General features: G+C 47.9%; 1 pseudogene; it reads right to left on the reverse strand.

The window, feature by feature from the left end:
• Positions 1 to 5,124: 5,124 nt before the first annotated feature.
• Positions 5,125 to 6,392, reverse strand: LOC123811783 (annotated as a pseudogene).
• Between the last annotated feature and the right edge of the window lie 4,583 nt (positions 6,393 to 10,975).

The following is a 10,975-nucleotide window of genomic DNA, read 5'->3' on the forward strand; positions in this document are numbered from 1 at the left end:
AGAGATAATGATGGAGGAGCCAGATGATGTGATCCAAGTGCCTTTATTTGATGCTACACTTACAGGCAGGCTGAGTCTGAATAGAATACAGCCCCAAAAGCAGGCAAGAATGGGGTTTTAAAAGAAAAAGCACAGTGTTTGTGGGGGGATAGGGGAGGGGTTAGTCCCTTGTTCTTCTTGGCTATTGCCTCAGGGTTCCAGGATATGAGTCAGGACAGTGGGTTAGGTAAAGGGCTGGGCTGTTTCCAGGTACAGGAAGGTCAGTCTGACCACTGGCCATCATAGTTGGCTTCAGATGTCTGTTGTGCAAGATGGGAGAGAGTTTCTCTTAAGCTGCTGGCTATCGAGTGTTGGGATAACTGAGTCATGAGCAATCCAATGGGTCAGAAACCTTGCTGATCCTTTCAACTCAGACTGCTTTTTATGACTTTTGTGAGGCTGAGGGTAAATAGGTGAAGATCTGTCTTTTGAAACTGCGTCTGGCTGGGAAGGGTCTTAGAGCTGTCCCTAAGCCATATCCATGAGCTGTGCTTGCTCTGATTGATAACGTTTCAAGACAAGTATTGCCCCAATTTGCTTTTGAACTGCTCCTGCCTGGAAGGCATAAACTTTACAAGCAGGTTAAAGATACATGGTCTGAGCATAAAGAGTAGGAGTGTTGAGAGGAGGTGTCCCAGGAAAGGCAGTAGCCAGGTTAGGCTGGAGAGCCTGGAACTAGGATTTATGGACAGACTCAGATTTTTTATTTTAGATACAGACTCCAATGTACCCTGAATGTTTTTTTGGACCTGGCCTGACTTATTAGCATAGAAACAGCACTCTTCTTTGAGATATAGACATGTCTTCCTTTCTGATGCTGTGAGTAGGTCTAGGGCTCTTCGGTTTTGAAGGGCTACCCTTGCTAGGGAGCCTAGCTGCTCCAGGAGTGCAGCTAGTGTTTCTCTCATCTTGGTCAGTGCCTCTACTGTTTCTAGAAATAATTGGTAATGAATTATTGGTCATGGCCCCAGCCACAGAGAGGACTCCTAGTAATGCTATTATGGAGATCAACGGGCAGCCCCTTTTACATAAGTGTCCCTGTCCCCTAAGGGAAAAGGGGAGTGAGGCATTTTCCCATGTGACTGATTTGTCAGGAAGAGTGTATCCCAGGGAGCAGATCCCTGTCCATTTTGGAGTCAGGGTCCAATAGGCCTGTGATCCACAAATCCAAAATACCCCCAAAGAGTTGTGGATTTCTGCAGAAACTTTGTATTTGACAGGCCTAGGTAGGCCTAGGAGAAATGGAAAATCACCAGATGCGAAAACTGTACAATGGGAAAGTGTAGCATGTGAAAATGCCTGCCTACCCTACCCAGGACACCTGGCTAAGATTGGGGTCTGGGGTCAGCCTATCTGGCATAACTTGAGCCTGACAAGGTATATCAGAAACAATGGTCAGCAGAAATGGCACCTAGCAACCAGCTGCAGCCAATCAGACTCTGACATCCCAAACAGTTACCCTTCACGGGTTTTTGCACTTAAAAACCCTGACCTAAGAATAACTGAGTGAGTCTTAACTTCCCTTGGTTGGCTCCCCAACCTCCCTAGGTTGGCTCTACTTTCCCTCTTATTCTCTGCTAATAAAACCTGCTCCTTAGCTCACTGCATCTATCTGGTTTCTTGAGCGACTCCCGCCTAACAGTATTCTGTCAGCAGGATGGGCTGGGTTTCTATTGAGATATATTTACCGTTAACAAGTGCTTTAGTAGTAGCATATTTGGTGCCCCAGTATTTAAGGCCTTGTGCAGCTGGGATGTTGTGACTAGGGCATCAGTGAGGGGATTTTGGAAGGGTTTGTTCGTAAATTCAGAATGGGGAGACCCCTGCTTTTTCGTGCAATGAACTGCCACAGTGTGATCTAAGTACAAGGGGAGACAGTCTTGGTCCTTTTGGGAAAGAAAGTTGAGAAAGTTAATTTTTCCAGCTAGCCTACTATTGCAATAGGTAGACGTCTGTGTCGGGATTGTGCTTGGTGAGAGTTGCGGATCTTGGGAGGCCAATATGTAAGAAAGCAGTTTCGTCTCCAGGATTTTGGATTCCGCCTAACCCAAGGTTTGGTGACCAAGTTAGGGAGAGTCTCAAGATGTTTCTGAGAGAGGGTTGTGGGTTTGTGAAGCTCTGTTTGCACTGGCTTAGGTTAAGTGGGCCAACTAGGGTTCCCCCACTCCTCTGACTTATGATGCAGAAGAGGTAGGTGGCTTGTAGGTGATTAATAATGTTAGAGACTAGGGGGCCCTGAGGAGAGTGCCAGTTGTGGGCAGAGGTGTCTGGTAGTTTGTTGTGACAATTGTTGGCAACCTGAGGCCTCCAAGCATTTGTGTGGGTGGTTTTGTAGTCAAGATTGCCAAAGACATTGCCCCACTGACCTGGCAGTAGGGGTTGGACATACCCCCAGCTACGGCAAAGCCATTGGGAGTAATTTAACTTTAGGGATTGGACTGTATGGGTAGCTATGTTGAAGGAGGTTTCTGGCCCAGGTAAGGCTGAACAAGAGTGGGGAGGGAGAAAGAGTAGGAAAATGTCAATTAGGCTTAATCTAGCTAGAGCCATGCAGAAACTAGTTCTCAGAAATAGCCCTAGAAGTCCCCCTGGAGGTAAGCATCCCACAGTATTTGGAGTATGTCCTGTTCCTGTTCGGTGGAGTGTTGTGGTGCTGCATCCATTGTGATGCTTATACGGAGGCCATAAAAGGCCTGAGCACTAACTGGTAGGAGATTCTTACTGCTCATGGGAAGGTCAGGGGTTTGGATTATTTGGGGCAGTTGGGGAACGAGGATGGAATAACGCAAAAAGCTTCAAAGAGGGCAAGGAGTTATAATAACAGCAATGAGCAACAGGATAAGACAAAGGAGATGCTCAAGAGTTCCTGAACTGCTCCTGTTGCGGGACACATTCTGCTCGGGCTCCCAAGGAGAGTGATGTGGTGAGGGACACAGTGGTTATGGCAGGATTGGGGGGGTCTCCTATGACCTTGTTGTCTTCTTCCTGGATCCTAGTTAGCTGCAAATGGGTGGTATTAGAACCTCAGGGTAATTCTGAGGCAGATCAGTCTTTGGAGAAGCAATGGATTCAGGCTTTAGCCTGGAGGAGTGTATCCATTGAGAAAGTCCTTGAAGTTTGCCAGCAGAGGGTGTGGTGAGGATGACCTGGTAGGGTCCTTCCCAGCGATGGGTAGGAAGTTGAGTGTTAAGGGCTAGGAAGATGGGCTGAGGGTGTCTTTAGCAGGACCCAGTTCCCTAGTCCTAGGGGGATGGGAGCTAGGGTGTCTTCTACTGGTTTAGGGAGAACTTTGTTGGTGTGTTCCCACAGGAGCTGCCTGGTTAAGGCAAGAGTGGGGAGGTAGTCTCCAAGCAGGGGTGGGAATTTGGAAAGTTAACAAGCAGAAAGGTCCTGCTGTACATTCAAAGGGACTAAGGAAGGTGGGTGCCCATGGAGTGGCTTGGATTCTGGTGAGTGCTTGGGGAAGAAAGGAAATCTAGTCCATCCGCAGTTTTAGAGATAGTTTAGCTAGTTGTGTTTTTAGGATGAAATTGGGCTTTTCTGCTTTACCCAAAGATTGGGATGGTATGGAATGAGAAGCTTTCATGGGGTGTTTAGTGTGGTAGCTACTTCTTGTGTGATTTGAGATATAAAGGCAGGACCATTATCAGATTGCATGGAGGTAGGGACCCCAAAGTGGGAAACAATGTGATCCAGTAGGATGTGGGTTACCTCAGCTGCCTTTTCTGAGGTGGTAGGAAAGAATTCTACCCACTCCAAGAAGGTGTCTACTAGAGTTAGGAGGTATTTGTGTTTTTTAATGAGGGGTATATGAGTAAAGTCAATTTGCCAGTGTTGTCCAAGAATCTGTCCCCTAGCTTGGTGGGTGGGGAATGAGGGTGGAGGTCTAATCCCTTCCTGGGGGAATTCCTGGTTGCAAATGTTGCACTGCTGGGTGACGCTCTACAGTGTGGAGGCCGGGTGAGGGCAGATGATCAAAGGGGTGAGAAATTTTAATAGTGGCCTAAATCCTACATGTAGGGCCTCATGGAACTGTTTAAGGATTTGTTCCTTCTGTTTGTTGGGGAGTATTAGCCATCCTCCAGATGTGAGCCAGTCCCCTTCCCATACCACCTTCTCTTGGGTTAGTGACTGTATTTCTTCAGTTGTGTATTGAGGAATAATAGAGAGAATGGATAAGAGCTGACACTCCGGGTTCTCTATGGCTGCAGATTTTTTGGCCTGTCAGTCAGCTTTTTCATTTCCTGGTGTGATGTTGGAAGATGTGCCTTGATGGCCTCAGCAGTGGATTGCTACTATTTGGGAGACCTCTTATGCCTTTTGTAAGAGTTTGGAGATCAGGTCAGCATTTGTGATGGGGGATACCTTGGTCATGAGAAATCTCTCCTTCTGCCCAAATTGCTGCATGGGAGTATAGGATGTGGTAGGCATAGCAGGAGTCAGTGTAAGTATTGATTCATTTGTTTTGTGCAAGTGCTGGGGCTTGGATTAATGCCTTAAGTTTAGCCCTTTGGGATGAGATTCCAGGAGGGAGAGGACTGGATTCTATGACCTGGGTGTGAGAAACTATTGTGTATCTGGCTTTTCTTTTCTCACTAGTGACAAAGGAGCTGGCATCAATGAACCAGGTGTCATCTGGGCTGGGAAGGGTGTTTCAGAGATGTGGGGCAAGGGAGAAAGGAGATTAAATACAATTTCAGAGCATGAGTGGGGATTGTGTTGAGGGTCAGGCAAGGGAAGGAGAGTTGCTGGGTTGATTGTGGTACACCTTGCAACTGTTATATGAGGAGCTTGTAGTAGAATAAGGAAAGTTTGCTGGAGTTGGGTGGGGTGGAGGAATTTTTCTGACTAATTGGATATTAGATCAGAAATAGCATGAGGCCTGGCTGGTGTGGCTTAGTGGATTGAGTGCTGGCCTGCAAATCAAAGGGTCTACAGTTCGATTCCCAGTCAGGACACAGACCTGGGCTGCAGGCCAAGTCCCCAGCAGGGGACACCTGAGAGGCGACCATACATTTTTTTTTCTTTCAATGAACTTTTTGTTGGACTTCTGCCCTGCCAAAGGATGCCCGACTCCTGTTTCCTTTAATGCCTCAAAACTTTGGAATCATTGACCTCAAACACCATTCTATCATCCACAATCTTGTGAGTCATGGTCTTTTGAATGGTTTGGAAAGAGGGGCTCTTGTCCAGGGCATGGACAAGATTGAAGTCCTCCCCTTCTTCCAGTAGGTTATGGTAGGTGCCAGTCTCAGCCTCCAGCTTGGCCTTGATGTTCAGCAGGGCCTCATACTCCTGAGCCTGGCACTGCCCCTCTGCCCGGGTCTGGGCCAGCTCTGACTCCAGATGCAGCAGGATCCCATTGAATTGTTCCATCTGCATGACATAGAGTGCCTCCCCTCCCCTTAGGCTGTTCTCCAAACTGCCCTCATTCCTCATTGAGCCCAGGTCGATCTCCATGACTGGACCCTATGTCTCAGCTCCATGAGTGTTGTCTCAGCAGCGCCTATCTCAGTGGTCTTTGAGGTGACCACTGTGGGGATCTCTTCAATCTGATGGGACCAGTACTTGTCTAGCTCCTCTCAGTTTTTCTGAGCCAGCTCGTCATACTGGGACCAGATGTCTGCCATGATTTTGCCAAGGTCCTGAGACTTGGGGGTATCCAATTCCACGGTCAACCCAGAATTGCCAATCTGGTTTTGTAGACCATTTACTTCCTCCTTGTGGTTCTTCATGAAGAGCAGCTCCTCTTTGAGAGCCTCAATCTCTGATTCCAGAGGCAGCTGAGTGATATTGGTGCCATCAGTGACCTTTCAGAGGGCACAGTCTGGCGCATGGCCAGCTCCATCTCATACTTGACACTGAAGTCATCAGCAGCAAGATGGGTGTTGTCACCCTGCAGAATGATATGGGCATTGTCCACAGAATTTGCACATTTGAGCCCTCAGGTCCTGGATGGTCTTGAAATAATGCCCCCAGTCTCTGATCTGGGGTTCCTTCTTCTCTAAGTGTTCCCATATTTTGATCTCAAGTCTCCTATTATCAGCCTCCAGGCTTCTCACCCTCTCCAGGTAGGAGGCCAGGTGCTCATTCAGGCATTGCATAGACTCCTTCTTGTTCTAGATGCCCCCTATGCCCACCGGACCCCTGGCCATCCCTGGAGCCAGGCCCCTGGATCCCCAGTTGCCCCACACACTGGTGAAGTAGGGTGCAGATATCCAGGAGCCCAAACCCTTGGTGCCTGCATAGACACTGGCTGTGCTGCTGACTGGCCAGACCCTGTAGCTGGGCAACTGCACAGAGCCCAGGCTCCAGTAGCTTGTCAAGAAGCTGGAGCATATGCTGAAGCTCATGTTGTTCAGGGAGAAAGGTGAGAAGCTGCGACTCAGGTTGAAGCTGCCGAGAGGCAACCATACCTTGATGTGTCTCTCTTCTCTTTCTCTCTCCCTTCCCCCCTCTCTAAAAATAAATAAATAAATAACTCTTCAAAAAAAGAGAAAGAAATAGCATGAGGAGAAAATACAGTTATTTGTTGAGAGTATGTCAGCTTTTGTGCCTTGAGGGCGAGGGCGACTGCTGTGGCTAATTCTCTGAGGCAAGTAGGCCAAGCTCAGGCTGTGGGATCTAGTAGTTTGGATAAATAGGCTATAATTTTTAGGTCTGGGCCTGACTTCTGTTCTGAGACCCACAGCAATGCCCTGTCTTTCATCTGAGTATAGAATGAAGGGTTTATTGAGGCCCAGGAGGGCCAGAGCAGGGGCTTTGGTGAAGGCCTCCTTTAGCTCCTGAAAACAGGGTCATTCAATGGGCTTACCAGGCAATAGCAGTTCCTATAAGGGCCCTTTATTGTTTCCTATAATGGCATGGCTAGAATACTGAAGCTTGGAATCCAATTCCCAAAGTACCCAGCCAGACCCAGAAATAAGAGGAGACCTTGTTTAGTAGTAGGGATGGGCATTGAGGCTATTAGTGTTCAGCTACCTGGTGCCATTCCCTTCTCAGTGGGTGTTAAGGTGAAATCTAGGTAGGTGACTGATGTTTGTCATATTTGAGCCTTTTGGGATAAGACTCGATATCCTAGTTGTCCTAAATAATTTAGAAGTTTGGCAGTGCTTTGTTGGGAGTCTGGAAAGGATGGGCTATATAGTAGGAGGTCATCTATATATTGAAGGAGAGTAGATGGGGAGAGATCAGTGTTGCACAGGTCACAGGCCAGTGCCTGTCCAAACAGGTGGGGGCTGTTACAGAACCCTTGGGGAAGAATAGTCCAGGTTAACTGTTGGGAATGATGTGTGTCTGAGTCTGTCCAGGTGAAGGCAAATAGGTCTTGGGAGTCAGGGTGTAAGGGGATGGTAAAGAAGCTGTCCATAAGATCTAAGGCAGAGTAGTTGGTGGGTGTTATAGTGGGTGTTATGAGGGAGAGTATAGTGTAGAGAGTTAGGACTATTGGATGTATAGGAATTACAACCTAGTTAATGATTTGTGGGTTTTGGACTAAGCGATAAGTTGCATTAGGTTTTTGTTGTTTTTTTTTACCAGTAAAACTGGGGCATTATATGGGGAATTAGTCAGTCATAGAAGTCCTACCTGCAGGAGATGAGTAATTGCAGGTTTAATTCCTTGCAATGTTTCAAGGGGTATTGGGTATTTGGACTTGGCCGGTGTTGGGTCAGATCCCTGACAGTATAGTGACTGGTTCATGGTGGCTGGCAATAACTGAGGTTTCTGTGTTCCATACCTCTGGATTAACAGAGTGGGGGGGGGGGAGGAGGAGGAGTGGGCTAGGGGTTCATTGTTGGAGAGAGAAGGAAAATACCCTGTGAGTTTTGAGGAGAAGGAATGAGTGGTTGGACCTTAAGCTTGGCAAGAATGTCTCTTCCAACAATTGGTGTAGGGCAGCAAGAGAGAACAAGGAATGAGTGAGGAAATAAGTGGTCCTCTGCTGAACAGGGTAGGAGAGGGGTAGCTAATGGTTGTGAGACTATGCCATGGACTCCTGCTATTGAGACTGAGGAATTGACTGTTGGCCCAGAGTAGTCAGGGAGAGCGGGGTAAGTGGCCCCATGTCAATGAGAAAAGAGATTGGCTTATTTGTTACTGATAGAGTTACCCCAATCTCTGTCCTGTTGATTATTGTGAGGCCATTCGTGGTTCCAGGACACTGTCAGTCTTCTGCCACTAACACCAGAAGGTCATGGAGTTGAAAACCAGGGATCTGATTTGAGTAGGTAATTAATACTCCCTTGCCTTGAGAGGTGCGGGGACAGTCGGACTTCCAATGGCCCTCTAGTTTGTACAGAGGGCATGGCCTCAGGGATCTCAGGAGTTTGAACATTGTTTGGCCCAATGCCCAGGTTTCCCACACTTGAAACAGGTCTCCAGAAGGGTTTTTCCCTTTTGTCTGGGGAAATCTTGGGTCTCTTTTAATGTTGAGGCAAGTAGCTGGTAGGCCTGGTAGCAGGACTTGGCCTTAGCTTCCTCCCTTTGTCTCTCCCGCTGGGCCTTTACCTCATCTCTGTTGTTGAAAACCCTAATGCCTACATTGATTATCTTATTTTGGCTTGTTTGAGGCCCTGCCTCTAATTTTTGGAGCTTTTGGCATATGTCTGAAGCCGATTGGGAGACAAAATGCATATGGAGGAATAGGGTGCCCTCCCTGGCATCTGGGTTCAGATTAATAAAACATTGGAGGGCTTCCCGCAGTCTAGCAAGAAAGGTGGTGGGATTATCATCCGCCTCCTGGGAGATCTCTTTTAGTGTATCGCAGTTGACTGCCTTGTGTGTGGCAGCCTGCAGTCCTGCCATGAGGCAAGTTAACATGTGGTTATGGGACTGCCAACTCAGTTTCCCATCTCAGTAGTCCCCGTTAGAGATTTCATGGGGAACAGCAGTAGCTCCTACAAGGCCATTGGTGGGGTCTTGCCAGTTTAGGGTGTCAGCGTGAGCCTGGGCCACCAGCCAAACACATTCCTGTTCCTTCTCCTCTGGGGAAAGAAAAGTGGGGAGTACGACATAAAGGTCTTGCCAAGTGAGATCTCAGGAGATAGTCAGATACTGAAATTCTTTGAGAAAATGAGTGGGATCAGAGGAAAAGTATCCTAGGCATTGTTCAATTTGGGACAGATTGGAGAGGGAGAAGGAGACATAGACTTGGATGGGCCCTTCTGGTCCTGCCACCTCCCGGAGGGGTAAGGCAGGCTGAGGCCTGCAGGACCTGGTCTGTGAGGGGAGGGAGGTGAGGGATCTGAGGTGGAATCAGGAGAGGTAGGTGATTCATAGTCTGCAGTCCCAGCCCTGGCTAGGCCAGAGGGAGAAGGAGGGGATGCATAGAGAGGGGGAAGAGAGTCTTCAGAGAGACTGAAAGATGTTTCTGCCAGGACACTGGGTATAGGCAGGTTCTGCTAGGGAAGGCAGGAGCAAAGGAAAAGGATTTGGTAGGTAGAACAGGTCTGACATGGAGAGGTGTGCCTGAGCAGCTCAAAGAAAGCCTGGACATATGGGACCACACTCCACATGCTGAGATGTCAACAGAAATTGTCTTGGTCTGTGAGGATTCGAGGGTCAAGTGTCCCATTTTCTGACCAGACAGACCCATTATCCAGGTTATAATGAGGCCAGACAATGTTACAGAAGAAAATAAGTCTCTTGGGTTTTAAGTCCATTTCTAGGCCCAGGTCTTTTAGACTTCTGAGCAGACTCCCCAAGGGGGTGTTGCAGGGAGGCAGCAGTTGCTCCACCCCCCACCTTATGAGGAATAAGATTGAAGGGGACAGGGAAAAGAGCAAGCCCAGTCTCCCTACCCTAGGACAAATGGGGAGGTGTCCCCCCCTCAAGTGTCTTAGGGTCTTCACAGGAAAAGAGAGGAGAGGAGGGAGGTGTCCCACCATCCTTCTCACTTCTGAGAGTCCAGGACCCGTCAGGCAGCAACTCTCACCAAGCACTGGGATTTTCGAGACATTTTCCAGGACAACAGTAGAACAGAGAAGGAGAGTGCCAAGATGAGGCAAAGGGATATACCCCTTATTCTAGTTTATTTTGCTGGTGTGGATGTGAAGTTCAGGCAAGTGGGCTTCCCTGATCACTGTCCTCCTAGGTTTCAGCACCAAAATGTTAGAAATGCATGAGAGATAGAGATGGGAGAAGCCAGATGATCTGATCCAAGTGACCTTATGTGATGCTATGCTTATAGGTAGGCTGAGTCTGGATAGACTACACCTCTGGAGAGAGGCAAGAATGGGGTTTTTAAAAGAAAAAGCATGGGGTTGCAGCAGGGTTGTGGGGGACGGCATGGGGAAGAAGGGAGGAGTTAGTCTTTTGTTCTTCTGGGCTGTTCCTCAGGGTTTCAGGATGTGAGTCAGGACAGTGGGCTAGGTAAAGGACTGGGCTCTTCCCAGGTACAGGAAGGTCAGTCTGACCAGGGCCATTGTACCTGGTATCAGATGTCTGTTGTACGAGGTGGGAGTTTAAGCTTCAGACTACCAAGTGAGTTGGGATAACTGAGTCATGAGCTGTCCAGCAGATCAGAAACCTGTCCTGAGTCATGATCAGACTGATGGGTCAGGAAACTGGCCTGACACTTTTAGACAGCCCATGGACTCCATCTAGCCTGCAAAGGCATTTAGTCTGACTGTTTTTATAAAAAGTTATAGCAGGCAAAAAAATGGCCACCCAAAGATGTCCACAACCTAATCCCCAGAATCTGAATGTAATACCTTACAAGGCAAAGAGGATTTTGTAGATGTTATTAATTTTTTTTAAATAGCAAGAATATTCTGGATTATTTGGGTGGGCCCAATGCAATCATAATGATCCTTAGAAAATGGGAGAGAACGTGGAAAAGTCAAACCAGAGGTTTCAACTTTTGAACCAGGCATTATGAGAAAGACTTGACTGGCAGTTGCTGGCTCTGAAGGTAGAGGAAGGAAGCCACGAACCA

Source organism: Phyllostomus hastatus, unplaced genomic scaffold, assembly GCF_019186645.2.
Source record: "Phyllostomus hastatus isolate PE091 unplaced genomic scaffold, TTU_PhHast_1.1 phas_scaffold_78, whole genome shotgun sequence".
Classification (NCBI taxonomy): Eukaryota; Metazoa; Chordata; class Mammalia; order Chiroptera; family Phyllostomidae; genus Phyllostomus; species Phyllostomus hastatus.